At 52.0% G+C, this 26,476-nt stretch overlaps 1 protein-coding gene across 2 annotated transcripts in view; it reads right to left on the bottom strand.

The window, feature by feature from the left end:
* FAM167A (family with sequence similarity 167 member A) overlaps window positions 1–17,659 on the bottom strand; it is a 40,083-nt gene extending 22,424 nt beyond the window's left edge. The window contains exons 1-2 of one of the 2 annotated variants that reach the window (XM_032332262.1): window positions 17,387–17,659; window positions 10,572–10,674 (exon numbers count right to left, since the gene is read on the bottom strand). The gene's annotated coding sequence lies outside the window, so the exon portion shown is untranslated. Of the gene's footprint in view, window positions 1–10,571; window positions 10,675–14,095; window positions 14,362–17,386 lie in introns of those variants that run through there. The other variant, XM_032332264.1, reaches the window with a different exon arrangement.
* Window positions 17,660–26,476: the final 8,817 nt, after the last annotated feature.

The raw sequence follows: 26,476 nt of genomic DNA, 5'->3' as shown, positions 1-26,476 counted from the left end.
GTCTGGAGGGCACACCGCTGGTGTGGAAAAGGAGGAGAGGGACAGATTTTTATTGACTTCTATGAGAATGAAATGATCTCTGGAGGGAGAAGAACTAAAACTAAGAGTTCTGATTTCTTGTTTGGGTGATGAGAACTGGACATGGGGTGTTGGGGGAGGGCATAGGAAGAGGCAGAGCGTTCAGAGGGAGCAAAATAAACACATAGACTCAGCCCTCCAGGGAAGCTCTGGGGCTTTCCTCCCACCTAGAGACAGAGATGTTCAAGAAGAGCAGACCGGGTGGCTCAGCCGGTCAAGCCTCTGCCTTCCGCTCAGGTCATGATCTCAGGGTCCTGGGATCGAGCCCTGCATTGGGCTCCCTGCTCAGTGGTGAGTCTAGTTCTCTCTCTTTCCCTCTGCCCCTGCTCATGCTCCGGGCCTCTCCTTTCTCTGTCATTCAAAGAAAGAAATAAAATTTGGGAGCACGTGGGTGGCTCCATCAGTTAGATGTCTGACTTCGGTTCAGAGAGTCCTGGGATCCAGCCCCATGCTGGGCTCCCAAGCCTGCTTCTCCCTCTGTACCTGACTGTGCCCATTCTCTCTCTCTCTCTCTCAAATAAACAAATAAAATCTTAAAGAGGAAGAAGAGGGAGGAGGAAGAGGAGGAAGAGGACAGACCTTGCTGTCTTTCTGGACCGTTTCTACAATCTCTGCCTGTCACATGATCTGACCGAGGGATATCTGGCTGTCTTCCTCATGCTCTGAGCCAGGCCTGTCTGGAGGTATCCCTGAGGAATAAGGGGGGATATTCTACCCCAACGAATGGCAGAGAAACTTAGTTCTCACCTCCAGCCACCCAGATGGGAATCCTCAGGAACTTCCACAAAAATGGATTCCCAGGCTCCACTACCATGGGTTTGGATTGCATTAATGTGGGCGGGGGGGGGGGGGGGGGACTCAACCATCAGCATGTTTTTAAAGCTCCCCAGGTGGTGTGAAGGGGCAGTCGGGGCTGAGAACCCCTGGTCTGGAGCTAGAAACCCTAGACTAGGGGTCTGAGGGCCGAGCTGCAGGTGCTGTCAGGCTTGCTGGGCCTCAGTTTCCTGGCCTATAAAATGGGGGTGATAATATCAATCTCCTAGGTTTGGGGGATTGGCAGAACTAAGGTTTGTATGAGCTTTCTGCAGGTGTAGCATGCTTTGCCAGTGCAGGGTGTTTTCCTGAGGGGCTTTTTGCGCCTCTCAAGGTCACACAGGCTTCTCAGAATCTCTCCGAATCTAAAGACCTATTAGCAGCCCCTCCCAGGCGCCAGCTGCCTCTTTGCTGAGCTGCCAGAATGTGTTTTGAGTGTGCCTCGGGGCAGCTCTACCTTATAGGACTTCTTTCCACGGGACAGCTCTGATGGTTGCCAGTGAAGCTTTTGGGAGAGGATCTAAGGGCAGACAGTGCTCTCTCTCTCTCTCTCTCCACACCGCAGTCGCCTGAGCAGATGACACGGACCAGAAGTCGCCCTCCTTCTCTCCCTGAGCAGCACACTTCCCTGCAGAAGTCAGGGGCAGCTGTGGCGGGAGGGAGAACCTGCTAGGGGAGGGTCTTCCCTTGGGAGTGGGAAAGAGCTATGACTCCATGACTTTAGGAGGCTGCCTCCAAGGGTAGGGGAGTTTATTTTAATTGGTGGTTTCTAAAGCAATCCCGAGAAACCCTGTGAAGACGGTGTCAGAAGGACTTGGAGGCATTACCAGGAGCGCCAATGCACGGTTGAGTCAGCTAATGATGAGTCTTTGATCCACTGAGCTTAGGGAGTGTGTGAAAGAACCCTTGGATGCATCCTCTTACTCAAGCCTCCCAGTGGCCCTTGAGGAGCAGGTGGGATCACCCCATTTCACAAAGGAGAAAATCGAGGTTGGGAGGGGTGGAGTGAGTCACCCCGACCATGGACGCGGCCAGCAGCCGGACTTGGGCACAGTCTTCAGACTGTGGCTGGCCTCTATGTCTACTCCAAAGGGCATGGGCCTTGGTGTTAGACCCCTGAGAATGCTCAGTTCTGTGATCTTGGACATGTCACTTCTCGACCACTCCATGCTTCTGTCTCCTTCTAAGAAGTGGGGATAACTGGGCTCATTTACATAATTTGCTGGGCTCGGTGCAAATGAAAATGCAGCGCTCACTTTGGAAAAGTATTTAGGAATTTCAAGATAGCAACTGCAGAGCATTGACCCAAGCACAGGGCCCAGCGGGGCTGCCCGGGTCCCTTGCTCATGAAGCAGGCCCTGGGCTTCATGGACCATTTCAAGGATTGAAGTAACAAATATCCAGCCCTTCCCACGGTGCCTGTTCTGTGGTAAGTCCTAGACAACAGGATACTTTAAAACTATTATTCTTAAGATGATGAAACCTATCCGTGCTACATCTGTCATGTGACCAGATAGTCCACTCTGTGCAGCACAGGGCAGTCATCCCATTTGTCCCAGACCTGTTAGGTGGCCCGAGCCACTCCTTGCACCCAGCATCCTTCCCTGGGAGCTCACATCCCCCCAGAAGTTCAGGTGTCCCCCTCCGAGTTTCATCATACAGTGGTGACTAGCAGGTCTGCCATGGGAAAGAGAAAAAAAGCCCAGTTTAGGAAAACACCACTCTTCTATCCCCACTCCCTTCCCTCCCTGCTCCTGTTCTAAACAGCCCCATCCCCAGCTCAGGGCCCCGGGAGTGACCGGCTTTGACAGTGTGTTATCGACATGATAAGAGCAAAGGCAGGGGGACTGAATGAATGCCTTAGCCCTGGCCCCAGGTGTGCTCCCCAATTATCACATCAAGGCATGTGTGGGTATGGGGTGACCTGAGGCAGGGACTCGCCCCTTGACGTGTATGGCCACCCTTAGCAGGCAGGGACTGAGCCCCAGACTGCTTCCCACAGCCCTCAGCACATGCACGTGGTGAAGATTTGCTCAAATAGGATTCGTTGTCTGGTCTTCTGGTCCTCCGACAGATCCCGGGGATCACTGCCCCTCTGGATGCCTTGGAGCCCGAGAGCCACTGGGCGGCTGTTCCTGCCCCATCCAGCTAGACTGCCAGGAGCTGAGCTGGAATGTCACTGACTCAGATCACCGCAGGGATGTGGGCACTTAGTGGGCACTCCACTGAGTGCAGGGGAGCAGACGCCAGCCCTGGACGGCTTCCTGGTCTGAAAGGGCGGTAGGGACTTCCCTCTACTTTGGACAAACTAGGGACCTGGGAACACGGGCACTGGGAGGAAGAGCCCTTCAATACCTGAGCAGGGGGGTTGCTTTATATCTAATCTAAGTCCTTCCTGCCACTGGGGAACACATTTTCTCTCACTCTGAGCCTTGCAAAGGCAGACAGCCTGGGGAGGAAAGCCAAAGCACGTTGGCACAACCAGGAGCCCAGAAAAACAAGGTCAGACCCTCATCCCACCAGGCTTGGGCGAGCCCTGCCAGGCAGGCCACCCAGCTGCGCGGAACATAAGATTTCCCGCAACAGAATACAAGCCTCAGGGGCACATCCACCTTTTTGTAGCAGTGACAAACCAGAGCCTGGGGACCTACATTGCCCAGGAGGACTGCTGCTCGAACATGCTCCTGGCTCACTCCAGCACACAGTGGCTGTGGCGAAGGAGGCCATGCCAGCCATGAGCTAATTCTTGGGCTGCTGGAGAAACCAGGTGGGTGCAGCTCAGTCATCTGGCCAATTAGGCCCTTGTGTCATTGTGATCTAATCTGTTCACTTGGACAGCTTTCAAACCCACTTCCTAGATGGACTTCATGGGCAGGAAAGGGTGCAGGGGCTGCTAATACCTTCTCTCCTTCTTTCCCTGTCTGTGTCTCTCTCAAGGATGAAGGTAGACTGAGCCGTTCCCCGGCTGCACTCACTCTCAGTTGTTCCACGTTCTAAGACACTCAAAAGCCACTCTCGCCCTGTTTGGATCCCCAAGCTCATGCCTGGTCCCCCCCAGTCTAAGGTTCTTCGGAGAACTGTCTCATATCTTCTCCACAGTATGCAATTTCCTCTAAGCTCCTGTCCCACGGAGGAACACTCTGTCTCACCCCCTCGTGGCTTTGCACAAGCTGTTCCCTCAGCCTGGAACACCCTTCCCTCTCTCTCTCCCTCTGTCTATCATTTCTCAGGAGTTTTCTTTTTCAGGAAGTGTTCCTTGACTCACCCCAGCTGCGTGTGCCCGGGATGCAAGGAGAGCACACCAGCGGAACAATGATCTCATCACAACATGAGCTAACGCTTACTCAGAGCGGACGACGCCAGCCATTGTTCTAGGAGCGTTACATGCACGAACACATGAATCCTCACAACGACCCTACAAGGCAAGTAGTATCACTGACCCGTTACCCAGATAAGGAGACTGAGAGACACAGAGAGGCTGAGGAGCAGAAGTTAGGAATGAGAAAGTGGGGATTTCACCTCTGCTGTCTAGCCCTGGGCTGGATCTTCAACCTCTGGACGTACTGACCCTCTCAAGCCATAGCACTGCTACAGGGAACTTTCCTGATGGTTCCTTTACCAGACTCTGAGCTTCATGAGGGTGAAAACCAGGCTTTGCAGCCTGGAACACGCAGCTCTTAGCCCCACGCTGCTCTCTCTAAATGTCTGTGGCATGAACAAGCAAACAGAACAGATTCCCCCCTGGGCCTCTACCCCATGCCCCGTTGCCTGTGCTCCCTCAGTCTGAGCCAGTCTGGACAGGCTCACAGAAGCAGAGGGGACCTGGTCCCCTCCCCACCTGTCCTCACGAGACCTGTCCCAACCTTGAGTCCCAGACTGTCAGGCGCTAGGAAGACAGGAAGAATCTCATCCTGCTTCAAGTGCCAGGACAGGGAGGGGGCACTCGGGGCAATCCAGCATCACAGGTATAGCTGAAGGATCTCCTCTGTGTCCAGCGTTGTGAGGTCATTTGCACCCCTTGTCCTTTCCCTCTTCCGGAAAGGGCATTTCTCTCTGTGCTTCTTGTTGAGTAAGGGACAGGTGGGGCTAGGTAAGGAGAGACAGGGGCCTAGGTGATCAGGCTCACCAAAAATCCCAGAAATGCTGAGGCATAACAGAACCAGAGATAAGGGAACATAACCATGCCACCTCGTCTGTCTTAACAGCAGAGATGAGACAGTCCAAGGAGAAGCAATCATGGTGCTATCAGGGGTGACATCAAGGAGATTCAAGTTCCCTGGTCAGTGTTCTATAAAAGACAGACCATAAAAGCCCTCAGGGGTCCCTATTCAAGTCCCCTCTCACTTCCTTCTTTTTTTCTTTTTTTCTTTCCTTTCTGTTTTCATCTTCATTGAATAAACTTTCACTTCACTTCACCCTTTTGTGCCTGTGAGACTCATTCAGTGAGTCTCATTCAGTGAGACAAGAACCCTGAAACCCTTTCAAGACGGACATGCGTTCTCTGTCCTGAGTAGGTGGTCACATGACCCTAGCTGGGCCAATCAGAGTCCCCCTAGGTTTCTGTACCAGAATTATCCAGAAACCAGCCATGTTCCATGCTGACCTGGGGTTCCTGGGGGCCATCGTGCTCAGCACAGGGAGAAACTGTGTTTCTGACATTTATAACCAACACAAGCATGTGTTGGCCAAAGAATATAAAATAACACAGTGGGTATTTGTCCTGTTTGTTTATCATATACTGCTTTCAGGGGGCTCTTCGTCTTGTTCTGGACGTCAGGCTGGGTACCTCTCCTCTGAGCAGAGAGGATCAGATCCTCCCTCCTTGCTGACCCGTGCCCTGACACCCAGGTGACAGCACGGGACTTGAGCTTAGCTGATCAGATGCTTAGGCCCAGGCCTCAGAATGTGGGGTGTGGGGAGCATGGGTGACTCAGTCAGTTAAACATCTGTCTCCAGCTCAGGTCATGATTCCAGGATGCTGGGATGGAGCCCCTGCTTCTCCCTCTCCCTCTGCTGCTGCCCCCCCCCCCCCCGCCATTGTAATCTCTCTCTCTCTGTAAAATAAATAAATAAAATCTTTATTTAAAAAAATGTGGTGCGCATGAGGCCCAGAAGGCTAAATGGTTAGGATTCATTTGTGGTCACATGGGCCTTGGAAGCAGATGTGAAGTGCAGGGGAGGGAGCGTTATCCCAGCCTGGTCATCCCTGTAAGGGACTGTTGGAGGACATGATATGTAACAAGGAATTATATTTGATACAGAACTGATACAGAACTCCGGAAACCCTTGGCATGTCCTAAGTGATGCCATGAGAATGAGGGAGTGATGAGAATATTTTTTGTTGTAACGTCTGGGTTTAGTCCTTAGATTTTTGTTGTTGTTGTTGTTGCTTTTAATATTTCATTTGCTTTTTTATGAGAGAGAGAGAGCAGGAGTGGGATGAGAGGCAGAGGAAGAAGCAGGCTCCCCGCCGAGTAGGGAGCCCAATGCGGGACTCAATCCCAGGACCCCAGAATCATGACCTGAGCTGAAGGCAGATGCATAATGGACTCAGCCACTCAGGTGCCCTTGTCCTTAGTTCTTGAAAGACCCCTAGAGCCAAAGAGGTGAAAAGAGTGTCTTTTTAACTGCACCGGAGTTTTTGTTAATGAGAGGACTCACGGAAAGGGAAAGCCCATTCTGTGATGAGACGGTTGGAACTTTCAACTCCGCCCCTGCCTTGGGAGGTGGGAGGAAAGGCCTGGAGATTGAGTCAATGGCAAATGGCTAATGATTTAATCAATCATGCCTATGTAATGAGCCTCCATAACAACCCTACCTGAAGGGGTTCAGAATGCTTCTGGGTTTGTGCACACACGGTAATTCTGGGAGGGTCACACACCTGGAGAGGGCATCTGAGTTCTGTACCCCTTCCTCCCATGTTGCCTTATGTACCCCTTAATTGGCAGGTGAATGCAAGTAAATGCTTCCCTGAGTCTTGTGAACCATTCTATCAAACTAGTGACTCGGAGGAGGGGGTTGTGCGCAATTCCCAATGTACAGCCGGTAGGTGAGAACTATGGATAATAATCGGGACTTGTAATTGGCGTGGGAAGCAGAGACAGTCTGCGAGACTGAACGCTTCCCTTCCAGGGTTTGACACTGTCCTTGGCTCGATGGTGTCCAAACTGAGGGAGATTGTAGGACACCCAGCTGGTGCCCGCAGAGAACTGGAGGGCTGTGGTGTGGAAAAATCACACATCTGGTGTCAGAAGTATTTTGGGGTTATTGTGTGAGTAAAAACCTAGCACCCCATGGAGTCTGTCTCAGACAAGCCATTTAAATCACAGGGTCTTGAGTCCCACTCTTTGTTTTCTGGAGCTGCCTTGGTTCTGCCTGTTTTCTCCCTTGGGTCTCTACCGCCTGCCAATTCTGTGAACTCCTTACAGCAACACTGTTTCCTGTTGCTTAGACCGAGAGCCCTGACTGGAAGGGGAGGGGGATGTATAATTCATCTGGGGAGACAGAATCCACCCCTGAGGGCTCAGGAGTGTCCTAAAACAGCATGCCAACCAAAAAACTCCCCCTCCCCACATTTCCACACACCCCTGAGAGGCAGATGGGGCCCCTCCAGCCGAGAATCAAAGGGCCCTCATTTTGAAAGTGGGGCTGTTGCAGTGTCCACACTGCAGAGCTATAGAAAGGATAAGACAGAGTGAAGGGAAAGGGCTTGGCGGACCATCATGCATCTTATAAACTTAAATTCAGGGCAGCTCAGGCCACAACAACTCACACCTGAATTTTTTTCTTTCCTTTTCTAAAGCAGCTAATTTCTCTCTCTCTCTCTCTCTCTCTCTCTCTCTCTCTTTTTTTTCCCCAGTGAGGGGTCAGTAGGTCTGCGGCCTGGAGGCAGAGCTTTGACAAGACAGGCTTTTCCAGCCAGGTTTAATTATAAACCCCCATGCTTATCTTAAATGGAGATTTGGGGGTAGAGTTGATGTTTCAGGCCTGACCCCCGGTGGTGGTCCACACAAGCTGTGAATTTCTAGTGTGTGCTCTACACTGGCCATTGGCAGGAGTGCCTATGACCCGGGCTGAGAGGCTGGGGGACACAGCCCTGTACCCTACAGAGCTGCCCAAAGGAGCCAGAGAGCTTTGAGGAGCTGCCAGAAAGCAAGTTTTCTCTCCTGTCAGAGGTTGCCATGGTGACAGAATCAGGAGGGGACACCCGCTGGTCTGGACCTACATAGCTCATCTGTATTCCATGTCTTGGTCTGAGCTGGTGATGGGAGGGTGCTCCTGAGATGATGGAGGAATGACATGTTGCAGAGACTGGACCCTGGTGGGGGTGAACTGTGCTGGGACATTGTGTGTGTGTGTGTGTGTGTGTGTGTGTGTTTATACTGTTGCATGTGAGCTCTGGGTGTGCAGAGGGGGATGATACTAAGGGAAGGGGGATGGTACCAGTGTTGTGCATGTCAATGGGATCTTCCTCAAATGCTTGCCCCCCCCCCCCCCCCCGCTCCCATGATCTACAACCCTCAGGGGACAGCTCACTTGCAGGGGCCGAATGCTGCCCCACAGAAGAACCCTTCATTTCCCACTTCCTGGAGGTCATCTATTTGCTGCCTGGATGCCTCTTCCCGGCAGGCATCAGAACAAGTCTGAACTGGGAAGCAGCGTGGCTTGGAGGGTTGGCCTCAACCTGATGTCTTATCCTTGCTCCATAACCTCATGTTTGAACATGACCAAATCTTTGAGCCAAACACCACCTCATTCTAGAACCTTCTGTTCTTTCTGAATGCAACCAATTGCTTCTTCCCCTAACAAAATTTTTTTAGCACCTTTCCACACCAACTAGTCTGGGTATTTGCCATTTCTCTCCTTGGGCCCCATGAGTTACATTATGATGTAGCTGGTAGGTGGATGGGTGTCTTCAGCATCCCTTCTGTGGGGCCTATCCCAGTGTCATTTCAGTATTTGGAAGGGACTGTGAGTCCTAGCTCCCTGCCCATCACCCTCACCCCCAGGGATGCTCATGTGACCCAGACTAAGACATTCATTCTAGCCCTTACTCATCCAGTGGATGTGTGGAAGGCCAAGCAAGGCCAGTCTGTATATGTTCATGGGATTTAAATGGGGTGGCTTTTCAGCTGGAGTTTCCAGGGTGCATCTTTCTCAGCCTCATGGAGAAAACTCATTTGTACTGAGAAGGAGTAAGACTTTAGGGAGGAGAACCAAAAGAGAGGCAGAGACAGACATGTCAACATCTTCAGAGCCATTGGACCCAACAGTGTCCAAAGACAGAAACTCCCACTCCTATGCACTAATACATTCTCTCCTTTGCTTGAGATAATTTAAGCTGCACTTCTGTCAGGGGCCTGAGTCACCTCCCCGTACTGACTGTGGGATCTGTCTAGGTACAATCTGATTCCAATTCCTCCCCATACTTCTTATGGCTGCTGGTTTGGTACCACCAGTTCAATTTTAACACCTATTTTGGGTATAAATAAAAGAAATACATGAATGGCTATTTCCTCTCTGACTAAATACAGGAATAAAAATACAAATTCCTAGAATCAAGAGGAAGAGGAGAAGAGAACCATTTTCTAGTGGCTACCATGGGCCAGGTACTGTGCAAACGTCTAGTTGAACCCTTGAAATGGCCCTGAGGTAGGAAGAGTATCTAGAGTTTCCCTGCCTGACAGGTCATACACAGGTGAGTGAAGAAACTACCATCTGAGCCCAAATTTTCCCAACTCCACCACTGTGACCACGTCCCCACTGGCCTCATTTGTAGAAAAGTAACAGGAACACATGCTTTATAGTGTTTCAGTATTTTAAAGCCCAGGTTCTTAGGAATCCCAGGGGAATATAATGCCATTTAAATAGTGCTTTGGTAATACTTCATTTTCCTATAAAATTGATCTGGGAAGTTGAGGAGGATGAGACCCAAACAGCTAGACTGATGTCCCCTTCTGTTGATACTGGTGAGCCAAACAGCATGAAGGCCTCTCTCCTAGGCTAGAGCCTGCTTCCCAGGACAGGGCCTGGCAAGTGAGGGGACCTGAGCCTTAGGAAAGTTCTGCCATTCATGACTATGACACCCCCCTGGACAAGTCACATGACTTTCTGGAATGTGAGTGATGTGCCTGGTAGGGGAGACAGAACTGATTTCTTTTGACCGTGGTGTTGCTGTTGGGAGCCTGGTACTCCCAGGCCAGTTCCAGGGGCAGCTGGGATGCCCAGACCCAAGGCTGTAGGCACAGGAGGATGAGCTGATGGGCTGAGGCCCAGCTGGGGATCCCAGGAGGTGCAGGGAGGCACAGTGGGCTGGGTTCCTAACTCCCCTGGACTTCCCTGCTCCAGGCCGCCCAGGGAGCCTCCCAGCCAGCGTCCCAGCCCTGATGCTGGCAGACGGAAAGGAGACAGCCATTTGGACAAACCCAGCCCAGGGTTGGAGAGAAAAGAGCCCCTAGTCTGAGAGTCAGCTCCAGGGACCCTGTCCCATCCTGAGCAACGGAGGTGACTCATTTCCCCTCTCAGGGCTTTTGCTTCTCCCCTGCAAAATGCGCAGTTTGGGCATAGCGGCCTCCGCGCTTCCTCCACCTTGACACGCGCAGAGTCTAGACCACAGCAGGCGGTGGTGGTCGCCATGTCCATGAGCTATGAGAGCGGAGGGGCAGAGGTAACCCACTTACCCACACTCCCCCGGGGGGGGTCTCTCCGTGAAGCTCGGTTTCCGGTGTCCTGTTCTAATGGTTGTACCTCCACTCACTTATCATTGAGAGTTTCTGTCCATACCTAGAATAATGAGAACAATCACAACGATTTTGAAATCACCCTCTACACAAAAGATCACAAGTTTTTCCCCACATACTATGGTCTGGGCCAGAGAGCCCTTCCTGAGAGTTCATCCACAGACAAACCGCAAACCAGAGATGTCTCGAGACTCGCCTGGGGTCACACAGCTTTGTTAGTGGGGTTGTCTGGGCTCAGATTCCTCTTCTGACTCCATGTTGAGCTTTTACTGTCTAGAATACTGGGAAGCTTTGCTTCATCTCACTGGGATACTGTGAGGCAAGATTCTATAAAAAACACTTGTTCAGACCTTTGCACATTCAAAGTGCTCAGCCCATGCTGAATAATTGATGGGCTCTGCTCCCGGCAGCTCAGAGCATACACACAGGCCTCCTGCCACACACAGGGCTGGGAACGTGGAAACCTTTCCTATCATTTTACCCAGTGAAAGAAGTTGCCCAGAAAATCACCAAGAAAGACTTGTGCTTCCCTGTTGCTGTGGGGAGAGGCCCGGGCTCCTGGGCTCCTCAGACCTGCAGATCTAATTTATGGCCTCAGGGGAAGGAGAGAAGAAAGCACAGGGCTGCTGCAGGGAGGGGGCTGCTGGGCCACCCCGGGGTCGAGGCCACAGTGTCCCCTCCAAGGCTGTGAGGTCCTGGGAAAGGGCTGCTCTGCTCTGACAAGAAGGGAGAAAGGTGCCTGAGAATCCTCAAGTCCTCTGGTGGGGAAGGCTGGCGGGGGTGGGGTGGGGGCAGGGAAGGGAGAGTGGGGAAGGAGCCATGGTAAATGCGGAGTCTGAAGCAGGGGCCCTCCTCCAGGGAGAGCTGATGGAGGCAGAGACGCCCAGGAGGGGGCTGAGGCAGCCCGTTGCTGCTCCGGCCCACTGCTGCTGGTGACCACAGCACTGTTCTGGCCAAAGGCCATGGCACTGGGGATTAAGGGGTAGAAAGCAGACACAAAGTGGCCTTTAAAGCAATTTGCAGAGATCAAAGTAGGACACGGTTCAAGAGGGTGTTCTGACTATCAAAGTAGGGAACATTTCACAGCTGACTGAAACTCAGGGTGCCATTTCACCACTATGGGCGCTGGGGTGCCCGTCGTCCCCTGTGGGGTGTGGCCCACCAAAGTGTCTCCAGACGGGGATGTGTCTCAGCCCCCACACAAGGCTGATTTAGGAGTATCCACATCCACAGGATAATTGGCTTCAACTTCAAATAAGCAGAATCGACAAAGTTCAGCTCAAATGGGGATTTGTTTTGATGACAGGCTTTCTATTTTGCTCTGCATTACAAGTTCCAAAGCCTCATGGTTTAGCAAGGACTTCCTAAGAAGTTGCATGGGCTTGTGCAAATCACTTCACTTTCATACTCTGTCTGGGCGTGCGGACCTCTCCAGGGACTGAAGGGCCCTTAGCATTTCCCTGTGTTTGGGCAGGGCCCGTCCTCGGGAGCTGGGGCTGGGGGGCAGGGGTGATTTCAGGCTGGACTGAGGCTACCTAGCAGTGTCTAGCCTGCAGCTAACTTGAGGGCAGGACAGCACCCACACTGGGCTTTGGAGCGGACAGTTGGCTCTGGCAGAACAGAAAGTGGGATGAGTGACTGCTCCCCACTCGTGTCAGCTTAAGCTGCTGGGCAGCTGAGCTGCCAAGTTCATACCTCACAGAGGGTAGGACTCAGTAGTGGGAGAAACAGATAGGGCAGGTTAGGGATGGGGCAGGGCTGAGTGTTGGGGGACAGGGACTGATAGCCCAGTCCCAACACTTACTAATTCTACCACATTGGGTAATTGATTTAACCCTCTAGGCCTCAAGTTCCCCATCCATGAAATGGGATTCATCCTGGAACCTACTTCAAAGCTGTGGAAGGTCCCAGTGAACTAGAGGGTACGTGAATTCTTAGTCACATCACTAGTCACTAATCTGACTAGTCTACTAGTCACTAGTAGGACTGTCTCCTCCCATCCATGACAACACTTGGCTGGGCCTCTCCTTGGCCTATCAAAGGGCGGGACCGCTGCCAAACCATTCAAGCGAGCTGACGTACGTCTGTGTGCTCCAGAACGCTCGGAACATCACTGTCCCATCAGCTCAGGACTCTGGGCTGCTCGAATGGTCTTTCCTATCCTGCAGCCCTGATCAGACTCCACGCTCCTTGAGGGCAAGACCATTGTCTCCTCTGTCACACGGTGTCTATAACTGATCTTAAAACCCTTCTGCATGGTTTCATTAAGCTAGCTGGGACAAGGGTGCATGGCGATTGGGACTCCCCCGTCCTGGCCAGGCACCTCAGCAGAGGGTCTGCCCTCCAGGGGGACTCTGGCAGGTGCTCTGGCTGTCCTTCTCTCTGCTCCACACCGGGCATTTGATAATTAACAGAGTAAATGTTAGAAATGCAATCTGCTTGGTGAAAACAGAGGTATTCTAGATACGTGGTTGGCGAAAATTACTCGAGACATCTTGACCTGGAGAGGCAGGGTGAAGGAATCCAGTGAGCTCTCAGGGGAGGCGTGGTCAGGACACCTAGTGGGACAGATGGCTGCGACCTCACCCAGTCCAAAGAACAAGCTGCATGAATTCTGCTGGGCCTGTCTGCAAATAGTTGTTCACAAAATGTCTATAGTGGCGCCTGGGTGGCTCAGTAATTAAGCATTTGCCTTTGGCTCAGGTCATGATCCCAGGGTCCTGGGATCGAGCTGCACATTGGGCGCTCTGCTCTGTGGGGAACCTGCTTCTCCCACCCCCACTCTCACTGCTTGTGTTCCCTCTCTCACTGTCTATCTGTGAAATAAATAAAAATCTTTTTTTTAAAAAAAGTGTCTACATAGGGGAATGCCTGGTTGGCTCAGTCGGCTAAGCGTCTGCCTTCAGCTCAGGTTGTAATCTCCAGGTCGTAGGACTGAACCTCATGTCAGGCTCTGAGTTCAGTGGGGAGCCTGCTTCTCCCTCGCTCTCTGCCGCTCCCCCTGCTTGTGCTCTCTCTCTCAAATGAATAAATAAAATCTTTCTTTAAAAAAATGTCTACAGGAGCACCTGGGTGGCTCAGTGGGTTAAAGCCTCTGCCTTCGGCTCAGGTCATGATCTCAGGGTCTGGGGATCGAGCCCCACAACAGGCTCTCTGCTCAGCAGGGAGCCTGCTTCCCGCCCCCCCCCCCCCACTCTCTCTGCCTGCCTCTCTGCCTACTTGTGATCTCTGTCTGTCAAATAAATAAATAAAATCTTAAAAAAAAAAATGTCTACATCTACGGCACAATGTGGTCTGAGGCTTGCTTTCATCCAACCTGCTAACCAGGCTCGCCTTCACCTTCCTTGCAGGGGTTGCCATCCAACAAATAAACAAAATCCAACCCAGCCAAACCCTAGAGTTATGACTTAAGTCAGTTAATAGAATCTCAGTGTCCCCAGGGCACCGCATATGTCAATGCTCACCGGACTAAGGAGGTAGAGTCACTTTCCTTTCACACTGTGGGGGTGAAGGGAGGGGAGAGCCAGGGCCCTGAGAGGCCTGCCAGGCAAGGATCCCGATCCAGGGCCTGGGTACTCATCGCCTGAGAGTTCCCCAGCTGGCCTCTGCGGCTGAAGTGCCCAGTTCACACTCAGAGGCTCTGTTGGTTTCCTGGAATGAGGAAATGCTGCTCGGCCTTCAGTAAGCCTTGAAACTGTGGCCACAGTGAAGGTCACTGTCTGGGCCCATTAAGTAGCCGGAAAAGCAGCTCTGAGCTGGGCCTTCCCTTCGAGGTCTCAAGGGACAAGATGTATGAGGAAGTCTTTTGGGACCCATTACTAGCTCCCACAATTAGATCAGATTCTGGGTGTGTGGGGGGCAGGTTGGGGGGTGGGTTTCTGGCCATACGGGAGAGATTATCTTGAAGAAATGGAGCTCAGGCTATACCCCTGGATAAGATGAACCCTGGCCCCTTCCCAGGACTCTGTAAAGGTTGCTGGGCAGGGGCTTATGGGGAGGAGGCCGCTGATGCCGGGGAGCTTGTTACTCCTCTACCCCTAAGGATGAGAACCTTCCCTGGACTGGACAGTGCCCACAAGGAGATGGGCTGCTGCCCTATGCACTCCCTTCCCTAAGGACTTTTCCAGGTTCCTGGGTAAGCCTGTTCCATGCTTGGGGTAGGGGGTCAGGGAGCATTCACAAGGAAAGCAGATGGTGTGGGGAGTGCAAGCCTCTAATCTCTCCTCCTGCCCACCTTCTTTCTTGTTTTCTTTCCTTTCTCTCCCACACTTCTCCAGAGAGAATTGGGGCAGGGGCAGCTCTGGGCTTTCCCGCGCCAGGGCAACTGTCCTAACCATGGAAAAGCTGACATTTTCAGCCTTCCAAACTCATGTTGGCAAGTCGACCCTCTAGGGCAGCCCAAACTCTACAGGCTGATTGCCAAGTTCCCGCCCAACCCCCTTTCCCACCCCCCATCTCATTCTCCCTGCTCCCAAACTCTCTGTAGCCCCGCCTCACACCTTCCGAGGTCAGCCTGACCACTACTTCAGAATTTGCCTTTTCCTTCCTTTCTCCTCACCCCAATCCACGTCCCAGGGTACATTTGTGTATTGAGGGCCAACCAGGCTAATCCTAGGAGATTTCCAATTAGTAAGAACTCTCTCAACCTTATTCTACAAACCAGGGAGCAAAACCGGGGCAGCTTATCATTCACCTTCCAGCTTTGCAAGCAGCTCAACATCCCAGTCAAGCAAAGAGCCACAGCCAGTTACAGCATAGCTCCGGAGGGGTCTGAAAATTCCAGATGCTCGAGTGGCACCACAGGAGTTTTCCACTAGCAAAATTTACCTAGAGAAAACCACCCGAGTGTGTGAGAAGCCTAACAAGCAGTTTCTCCCCTCTTGGCCTGGGGCTCTGTGGGTCTCTCTGAGCAAACAGTTAGGCACTGCCTTAATTTACTTCCCCATCAGAGTCTGGTTTTGGAGGGAGGCCAAGCTGGTAGATACGGAAATGGGACTATTCATCTCGTGCAAATCCATGCATGTATTTGGGAGGACGAGAGAGAAACAAGTGCCTGAAAAGTTGGGGGGCGTCTGGCGGGCAGGGAGAAGAAGGGGGTGAGGGAGAGCCCTTCTTTACACTTGAGACAAGTGTGGTTGAAGCGAGCCAGTCCGACTGCAGAGCCTTTCAGGTTCCTGACGCAAGAGGTGGATTTCCTGTCTGCACGGGGTCCCTCAGGATGGTAGCGCACAGTCCGCGGACACAGGATAAGCCCTGCCACAGAGCTCTCATTTTCTCTGGGTGCAACTGTTTTTCTCCCCCTCTCTGGACCTCTTCCCTCGGATCTCCCAAAGCAGTTTTCCTTTGAGAGCACTGTCTTACGAGTCAGGCACAGGAGGCTGACTCCCTGCTCTTTCACTAGCTACCTGAGCCATACAGAGTTACCTAGTCTCTTGGAGTCCCATCAGCAAAATGGGGATACAGTGGCCCCTCCGGGGGCTCTTGTGAGAATAAAATGACCAAAGGATGACAAGGGTGGTCAAGCAGTGCCTGCTCGGTAAGTGTACTTAGAAAAGAGCTGTCATCTTTATCCACTCTAAGCACAGCTCATGGCTGCTCTGCCAAACCTCTTAAAAACAGACTAGCAGAAATGAGCGGTCGTGGTCAGGCTCGAGGCGCCATGGCCTCCTCGCTCTTTCTGGACAGCACTCTCACAGAGAGACAGCACGCTCCCCTCTCCACTCCTTGTCCTGTGGGCGGCAGGACCATCTCTGGGGCATCAGAAGGGAAGATGCTTTGAAGCCCTGATTCCCTTAGGCACTTAGGGGATTCTGCTGTTGATGGTGACCTGAGCTCATCCCACCCGGGATTCACCAGAAATGGCTGGGAGTTGATGGCAACTTAATCCGGGCGAACGTGCCTGTGAGTTTAAGAGGAGGTCATGATCCACCAACCTAGAATCAGCCTACCTTCTGGACCTTCTCAGGAGGAACCACATGCCACAGAGAATGAAAACTAGACACAGACAATAAGGGATTATTTTAAAAGCAGAACATCCAACCTGACTTGGTAGAGGGAGACACCTGTGCCCAAGCCAAGGACCACAGACCTTCCTGCCTTCTCTTAGTGAACCCTGGGGTGGAGGTGGGGCGGGCAGTCTCAAGGCTGACCTGCTCCTTCCCCTGGGGCCCTTTGGGCAGTGCAGTTCCCTCTGATCACACTGGCCTCAGCCCTTCAGAACACCCAGGGCCCAAGTGCCCTGGGTCACTTCTTCTGAGTTAGGGATTGCATCCTTGGGGCAGGACCTTGATGTCACTGTGCCTGAAGTAGGCTGGAGGGGATAGGGCGGCCTTAGAGACGACAAACAGTCTGGGAATAGACCTGGAGGGACTGAGTGGGGCTCCTCCCTCTCAGTGTACCCCAAAACTCCATCAAGATCTTAGCCATGGAAGGGAACAGCAAGGATGTGGGAGATAGAGTCCAGCAGGCTGTCCCATTCCCCATGAGACAAGTGAGCCTCCAGGGATCCCGCTCTCCTGCGGGAGGGTTGCGCGGTGTCCACTCCAGGGTGCTTTGGGATCGGTGCTAGCCAGCCACTCCCTCCTACCCGGCCCCCCGCCCCACCAGACTGCTCTCTGCCTGTGCCTGCTCTAGGGACCTGCGACCTCAAGCCCCCTCCCCTGCAGCCGCCTTTGGGCCACAGCCGCACCACCCTCAGCGGGGCACCCAGCTCCAACCCCAGTCCTGGGAACGTCTCACCCGGGTCGCGAACCCACCTTCCGGGGCGCTCCAAGGCCCTTTCCAAGGGAGTCCCCTAGCTCCCAGCCTTCTTCTCGGGACGTGGGCTTCTGGCGCCGCAGCCTCTGGCTCCAGCCTCGGGGCTGAGCTGGCTTCTGCCTCCCTTTCTCTCTGCTCCCGTGAATTCTCAGCACTATTCTTTTTTTTAAGGGACTTTTTTTTTTTTTTTTTTTTTTTTTTGCGTTGCGTCAGGGCGGTTGCCTGGCGACGGCGGAGCTATTCCACCCTGAGCGGTTTCAGTCCGGTCTCCGCCAGCCTCTCATTCAAGCCTGTCTACCCGACGCTCGGGACCTGGGACCCGGGACCTCGGGGTCCAGCCGACGGGCAGCCGGGTCCTAAAGCCCCCTAGTTGCTCTTTCCCACCAGGACCTGAACCGGAGCCGCCGCCCAGCCACAAGGAGAAGCAAATCACACACATTTGCCAAACCTTAGACGAAACCAAACCCAAATATCTCCTTTTTAAAAAATTTTATTAAATCCGAAACCGAAGCAGTCTCCCCACCCCCCAAGCATGGCAACGTGGCTTTGCCACTGTCAGCAATTTGCCTGTATGGGGGGTGGGGGGGGAGAACGACCTTGCAGCGCGCGTGGGCGAGCCCAGATCCGACACCCCATTCACAGGGGGCTTGAGTTCAAATTCGCAGCAGCTCCTCCCATTACGGAGTGTCTAATATATGCCCCACCAACCCAGCGCCTCTGCAGGGAGATGTGGGCATTTCCAGCTTACAGATGAGGAACCTGAGGCTCAGAGAGACTCCGCAGAAACCAGAGGTTAAGTGGAAACAGACTTTTTCCAGATCTGTCTCCCAGAGGAGCTGGGAGTGCTTTGGAGGGGCCTGCCCCCAGAGCACGTGTTTTCCCCACAAATCACGGGGTGCCTTCCGGCATGTACTTCTCTGTGCTGTGTCAACCACGGGAGATAGTTACATTGGAAGGTCCCGTCCCTGCTGTACCAGCGCCTACAGCTCCAGGAACCTACAAGTCATCCCGGACCCAGCCAGGGCTGCCCTCTCCTGGCCTGGACACCCAGGACTCCGGTCTGGAGCTCAAGGGCTCCACTTTCTCCTGGAACCTCGGACCCCAGGGGTGATTACTGGAAGTTGGCTTCATTCTTAGGGCAGCCTGGGGCATGGCCAAGTTCCTTTCCTAAGACACTTGAGGTTGGCAGGATCCTCCGAAATGATCTAATCTGCCATCCTGACAACAACAGGAGTGGGGGTGGGTGCAGAGCCCGCGTTGTTTTCCCAACGAGCAGAGGTACACAGTGAGGTGTGGGACTGCAAAGTGACTTACCCGGTTCGGTGGGCAGGTCTAGTTGTTGCAACTCAGAGGCTGAGCCCCTTGTGCTGCCCCCTGGTGCCCGGTCCCTCACTGCAACTCCCCATCTGGGGCCTCTCCCACTTCCTTCCTTTCTGCCTTCACTAGGATGTCTGCCCAGGGACGTTGTCTAAGGAGACATCCTGCTAATGTGAGCACCTCTTTTTGCTAACAGGTTCATGTTTCTAGCTCACAAGTGTACTTCAATGGGGACTTCTTTGAAAAAAAAAAAATCACATTATTGACTCAAACTTGATTCTGGAAATATCGATCCAATCCTTCCACTTCTTCCCATCCCCTCTGCCACCACCCTGGCCCAAGTAACCGTCAGCCTGCCCCAGCTCCAACACAGCCTCTTCCAGTCCGTGTTGCACCCACTCTTGCCCCCGCCCCTGAGTCAGTGACTCGCCCACAGCCAGAGCACGCTCTTCAAAATCGAAATCTGATCTTGGCTGCTCCCTGCTTAAAGCCCTCTAACAGCTCCCGTTCCTCCCAAGATAAGAAACCAGCATGGCCCATCAGGCCTGCGTGGTCTGGCTCCGCCCACCCCTTGGATTCCACCTTGCATTGCTGCTCTGCTTTCCACACCATCATTCTTCCGGGTCTTTCTCCACACCTGCTCCTTCCTTCCACATGGGGCTGGCCACATTTCTGTCTCCCGAGGGAACCCCAGGTTATATGTCCTCATAGTACTACCCATCTCTCCTTCCTGGACCAACTGTAATTTTTATCTTCATTTGTGAAGTTATGTGATTGATTAATATCTGTCTCCCTCTAAGGCTGTCAGCTGAGCGGGACAGGAGCCATGTTTGCAGGTAGAGGGCTTGGTCCAGATTCAGGGACTCAGCCTTCTCTTGGGTGGGGTGTACCTAGACACACGGGGCCTGTGCTGAATTCTGAGTATTTGCCCTCCTTCCGTCCAGTGTGTTCTGGCCCCAGTGTGGGAAGTGCTCCAATGTCTTCTTCCTGGAGATTTCCCACCCCATCTGGAAACGCCTCCTGTGACCTTCACCCCCCTAACCCCTCACTTGGCATGAGGCTCCTGTTCTGCTTTCTGAAGAGTGCACTGTCTTCTGTCTGCATGTGGACAGGCAGCCAGGCTGGGGCAGGGGTCGGGTCTTATTTGGAGCCTCCCATTCAGCCTGGCATATGCCTGGGCAGGAGGGTAGTCGGTGATGAAAGACTGGGAGAGTCGGAAAGGAAGGTGAAGAAGAGGAGAAGGAACCAAGTTTCTGTTGGAACAGTCTCAGCCTAATATCTAACACTACACAGCGATCAAATGAGTTATGTTTAGACCTCTAGCATAGGGCAGTACATAGTCATACAAATATTTTCAAAAACTATTTGATGATGTAGGATATGCTACTGATTTCATGCCAAGTAAATAGGGCAGGGATACCAAATGTCTACGTAAACAAGACATTATGAAAGCTTTAATTCTAATATCTAATGTCTAATTTTTTTATATGTGGTAAAAAAAAAGATTAGGAGGGTATTTGCATATATGAGCTGCGCTTATCTTTGGGTGGTAGACTAACAAGATTTAAAAACCTTCTATAGACTTGCATTAATTTTCTGTGTTTTCTACAGTGACTAGTTTTTGTAAGTAGCAACATCAGGAAACACCACTACAAACTAAAAATGGCCTTGTGTTTGGGGTACAGGTGTCTCCTACTTTCTACGGCCTTCTATGCCTTTTATGTGGGGTGCTGTGAGGTCTGGCTGGAGTCTGGTGATGGGTGGGGATCTCCATGGCCCAGAGTGGCGAGGCCATCTGGGGGCTCTTCCCTGCAGTTGGCCGTGTGGACCAGGGAACGCTGGGCCAAACCTGCAGGAGTTAAGTAGGACAGCACACTGGTGCTAGGGCTGCCTTTTGGGTCGGTCCAGTTGTCCAATTTGACTTTCCAGGGGCAAGACGTGGTGATCTAGGAGATGGCCGTCCCGGGTATCATGAGCACGTTAGTGAGCGCGTATGCTAGCAGACAGCAGCCTCACTGACATGAGCTCAGCTCTTGACAGGTGACAGAGTGGGTTCCTTTCTAGCAGTCCCGAGAGGAGTGGGATTATGTCTTTCTTGTTCCTACAGAAATTCTGTAGGGGTCAAGAAACATTCTCCCTCCTAGCTCTAAGGGTGCCACCCTTGGAGAGGTTAGGGGACTCACTCTGAGTCCCACAGATGGTAGAGTCAGGGCTCCCAGAACTGTCGGGCCCAGAGTCTAGGGCACAGCCTGTTGCTGCCCGCTGATCCTACAGTCCCTGCGAGCAGCCTCAGTGACCACAATGTGCTCGACCCCACTCCCGGCAGGCAGGGATGACCTCGTCAATAAGGTAACTTTAGAGCAAAGATTTAAAGGAGATGAGGGACCTGGCAGACTCTGGTAAGGCCTCGCCTTCCTCCCAAGGTGAGCACAGGATACCCAGCTCAACCCTCCCACATGGCAAACCTTTATCAAAATTCATCTCATTTGTGTCCACTGGCGTTTCTAAGCTACTCAAGGGCAAACTCCATTGTCCAAGGCTCCTGAGTATCCCTCAGTGGTGATTCAGGTTTGGTCCCCATTCACTGAATGAGAGAAGAAAGGAAGAAATTTCTGTTTGGCCTGATTGTATGGTGGTGACCCCCTCTCCTGCCCCAGGGAGCAATTAGGACTTGTGGTCCTGGGCCAGAGTCCACTAGCTCCCACCTGCTGCCTTTAGGGGAGACTGTTCCATCCGGGGGCCCAGTGTGTCAAGAGGATCCAGGAAGTTTTGGTCATTTGGCACCGATCTCGCAACAGTAATGGCTCTCTTCTGCTCTTATCTCTCAGAAGGGGTTAATTCAGTCTGAACACAGAAGGGAGACCGGGGTGGGGGGTAACGTCCCCTCTTATGGGGACCTTATTAGTTCAAAGAACATTTGTGGGCGGCTCACTCTGTCACCGGGTGCTAGGCATTGGGGCGTGATGCCTGCAGCTGCTGAGTGTAGGGAGTTAATTAACAAATCACTGACCTTAGAACTGGAGTGAGGGAGGCAATGGGTGCCCTCTAAGCCCAGATGAGGAGGATAAGTGGGAGCTGGTTAGGAGAGGTTTGGGGAAGGCCTGAGGTGGAGGACAGAAGAGGGACTAGCATGAGCAGGACTGAAATGCACTTGAGCAGACTACAAGAGGGCATGATGGGCCCACATTAGGCCCCTGGACATGGTCCAGAAGGCAGGGAGTTAAGAAGGGCATGTGTCATGGCTTTCGTATCTCAGAGAGGCCTAATGGATGTGGGGGCCAGACAGGAAGCAGGGTGATCACTAAAGGGCTTGTTTCCATTTTACTGGGGGTGAGAGGCCACAGAAGTCCAGACCCATGGCAGGGAGAAGCTCACTGCGTTTCCCGGGTGAGGATGGGTGATGGGGGAAGTATCATGGTAAAGGGGGACAGCAGGTGTCTGGAGGCCGGCAGACTCAGGTTCAAGTCCTAGCTCTTCTGGTTGCTGGTGTATGCCTGTAAAAAGTCACTTGAGTTTTCTGAGCTGCACTTACTTCATCTACAAAATGGAAATCCTTTTAACAATACTGTCCTTATAATGGGAAAGAGGACCTGCCTTGGATTCCACACTTTCATTTATTTATTTATTTATTTATTTTTAAAAGATTTTATTTATTTATTTGAGAGAGAGTGAGTTGAGCATAAGTTGGGGAGGAGCAGAGGGAGAGGGAGAAGCAGCCTTCCTGCTGAGCAGGACCCCGCTGCGAGACTCAACCCCAGGACTCCAGGATCATGACCTGAGCCCAAGGCAGACACTTAACCAGCTGAGCTACCCAGGCATCCTGGATCCCACTCTTTACGGACCTCTGCTCTGGGCCTCCTTCAGGTAAGGTGGCCATGCCTACTCAAGGTCCACACCTTCCCTTCTACTCCAAGCTGTAAATATCCAGGACCCAGCATGGATTGCTGGAGCACTGGGTGTGGTGCAAAAATAATGAATAATGTTACACTGAAAAAAAAATAAACAAATAAATAAAGGGGCATGTGATAGCTCTTACCTTGTATTAAAAAAAAAAATATATATATATATATATATATATCCAGGACCCAGGAATTTCCTGCCCTCATTTTGGCCTGTGCAGCCCTCTTTCCTGGTCTACGGAATGTGGGAGAGGGTTAGGGTGTCCCCCTGCTTTGGCATAAGGGTCCTCATGTAATAAAACAGAAAGGGAGGGCTGTGGGCAGGACTGAGGCCTTCCTCCTCCTGTCCTTCCTTGTTCCAGGGATGCACAGGTACAGAATTAGAATCTGCCTTTGAGGTTATAAAGATGTATTTGTCAAGGCAGGAGGAAAGAACAAATATTGTCCAACAGTTTGTTAGCCTGGTTTATAACTCTCAAATATTTAGACACACGACATGTGGGCCTCCATTTATCCATTTGCCTTGGACCTCTCCAGCGTTAGTGGTGGGCCCGATTACAGGCCGGCTTGCTGGCTTGTTGACTCTGAGATGCCAGGCATGCTGCCCACCGCAGGCAAACCTGAGCGACTGCTCTCTGGGTCACTCTCTTCCCCATAATGGAGTCACAGTGTCTTCTGCAGAGTTTGTCCTTTTGTCTTGTGGAGACACCTAGGAATCATGATCTAGAAGATGCTGCTGAGAATATTTCTAGGCCCAGCACTGGCACATCTTAGTGATGAAGGGAAGGAAGCCACCCTGGGCATGTATAGCATTTGAAGGAAACCAGAAATGATTCCTCTAATGAAGCCAGTGAAGCAGCCCTGATGGGCAAGGGAAAGCCTTCTAGATTCTTCTAAGTATTATCTCCCCCGACGAGCCTGGTTCCTCTGAATGATGGAAAGAACTCTGGATAGGAACCAGGAGATTCAGACTTCAGTGTTGGATTTGTAACCATGTAGACACTTGTCAAATTACTTCACCCCCCCTCCCTGCCTTGGACAGTTTCCTTCTCACCAAAATGAGGGCTTCAAGCTCTGGCATCTTCTGACCCATGATTCCATGATACTCCCCACCCGTCTGTCATGCTGGGCAGTGACAGGGGGCAGGGCCAGAAACTGCAAAGTGGGAGGGTCTGGCAGATACCCCATGTCTGGGCCAGCAAGGGGTCCAAACCAGCTAGACAGAGGCCGGGACAAGAGCTAGCAGGTGAGGCACTCATGAACAGCCATGTCTCCGTATCCTAGAGGAGAGCCTGCTTGTTCTCTGCCCTGCTTTAAACTGGTTGGGGGACTGGGTGGGTGATGAGGTGGTCACAGAACCACGGGCAGAATGAAGATGTTTAGGACCTACAATAGAACTCTGTCCCCTCAGGAAGGGAGCACAGGGACACCGGCTGCTTCATAAACTGAACGGTGCGCCTCGTGGCCAAGCCAACAGCTATTGCTAATGACTTCATTCTTTTCATTTCCACCAGCCAGTGCCTGATGGCACCAGCAGCCTGGAATGCGTGTCAGGAGGAGGCATTGTTGCTCTCAGATGACAGGTTGGACTTAAACATTCTGTCACAAACAAAACCTAGACCATATGCATGGGCTTTCCAGGCAGATCCAGAGCTGCTCACAGAAGGAAACAGAGTGCTGGTCATTGGTCACAGAGCACTGGGGAGGGATTCTAGGGGAAGCTGGTCTGTAGCTCTTCATATTCAGCCCCTTTCTGGGAATTCTAGCCAGAGGGCGGAACTCCTTACCTGGGGACATAAACCCCCTTATAAGTAACTGCTTTCCTAACATCAGCTCAAACCGACTGCCCCCACAGGTGCCCCATCCTGACTGGTGAGGTTGAAAGGAAGTATATTGTGGTGCATGGTTCAGGCTTTGGGGACCCTGGTCCTCATCCTGGCTCTGTCACTTGTTGTTGGGCTGCTTGGGGCCAATATTTAACCCTTCCGAGGCTCGGTTCCTCCTCTAACATTGAGGGTACCAGTATCTTCCACCGTGGGTTATCTCAAAGATTAGACTTAATACCTATCAAATGCCTGCCATAATGTTTGGCAGAGAGTAATCACCCAAGAAACAATGTCTCTTCTGTTGTCTGTGCGCCAACTGATACTTCGATCGTGTACTAGCTGAAATGAGGCATGCCTGTTGCTCTTTCTAGTCTAACGCACAGCGTGAGCAAATGTTAAGCAATCAAGCTGGCAGTCCTCCCAAATATCTTAGCTGCCTTGTTTGTCTTCTTTGAACATGAGGTAGCTCTGTTTGGAATCTGACATCAGGAAAACAGGACGAAGCACGAGGCAGACAAACATGCCTCGTGGTTGGGCCACGCCCAGACTCAGAACACCTTCTGGTGGGAGATGAGACAAGCCACCTCAGCAGGGTCAGCTGTCATTCTACCGACTAGCCTCTCATGACCAGGACTATTCCTGGTTCACAGAGAGAGGGAATAGAGGCAGGCACACAGAGACGGGCTTCCTTACTGCACTCCGGGCTGGGAGAAACAAAGGTGCGATTGACAGATTGCTGAACACAGAGAAATTTCTTCTTCAGGACCCCCCTGACAAATCACTTTCAGGCTCATGTTTCAAGATCAGCTCAAAATGTTTAGCAAGCAGAATTAGCTCTTGTTGAAAATGGTTGTCTGTGATGATGTCATAAGCCTCCAAGAAGGAAGAAGAGAGTAAGAGAGAGACAGAGAAATAGAGTCGGGGAGAGGGGAAAAAAGAGAGAGAGAGGGAGAAGGAGAAAGGGAGGGAAAGGGGGAAGAAGAAGAAGGAGAAAGAGAAGGAGAAAGGAAGAAAAGAAAAGGTGATACGGTCTGCATGTGTCCCCACAAAATTCACATATTGGCACTGGACCCACAATGTGATGGTATTAGAAGGTGGGGCCTTGGGAGGTAATTAGGTCATAAGAGTTCAGCCCTCATGAATGAGATTAGTGCCGTCATAAAGAGACCCCAGAGAGCTCCCTCTCCCTATCTGTCCTGTGAGGACACAGTGAGAAGACAGTCAGCTACGAACCAGGAAGTGGTTCATACCAGGACCCCCAATCTATGGTTGCCTTGATCTTGGACTCCCAGCCTCCAAAGCCGTGAGAAATGTATTTCTGTTGTTAAGAAGCCACCCACCTTGTGATATTTTCTTAGAGCAGCCCAAAAAACTAAGACGGTGGGATACATTCTTCCTCAGTGGCCTGGGCTCTTGGAGTCAGGAGCCTCTGCAAGTGAACACGACACAGCCAGAATGAACTAATAAACCTGACTCTTCCTCCTACCCCTCTGATGAAGGTCTTGCTCCATGTAGGCCCCAGATGGTCTAACTATTGTAGGAAGGGCTGAGTCAGTTCGGGGCTAAGGGTTGTATAGCTAAGCCTTAGCCACAGTATATCCCCACCTCAAGACAACCTCACCATGCCTTCTGTCTGTAGGACCCACTCTGTTCTCTTTGAACCTGACCTCCATTTCAAGAGCTAATTCCCCCCATGGGCATTTCTGCATCCTTGCATGTCTGGGCTCATGGCACTGAAGAGGTTGGGTTCTCTCAGAATTTTACCAGTGGGGTGGGGCAGACGACCTGTTGGCAGCAGGGAGAGGAGAGCAGCTTAGAGCTACTATATAAAATCCTCTCAACCACCCCCCAACCTTCCCTCCCCCACTGGCCCTTCTTACCCTGAAGTCCAGCTGTGCAAAAGACTCAGGCCTGTGCAATCTCAGAGGTTAAAAGAAATCAGATGGAACCCAAAAGGAAGAAGTCAGAGGCCAAGTTTAAAATAAGACCCAAACTTTAAACATCATCATACTTCTGAATTACATCTTTACAAAAGACTTCTTGCCAT

Source organism: Mustela erminea, chromosome 2 (genome assembly GCF_009829155.1).
Source record: "Mustela erminea isolate mMusErm1 chromosome 2, mMusErm1.Pri, whole genome shotgun sequence".
In the NCBI taxonomy this organism is placed as follows: domain Eukaryota; kingdom Metazoa; phylum Chordata; class Mammalia; order Carnivora; family Mustelidae; genus Mustela; species Mustela erminea.
Note: the sequence above shows the minus strand (reverse complement) of the source record. Positions and strands in the feature narration are given on the sequence as shown.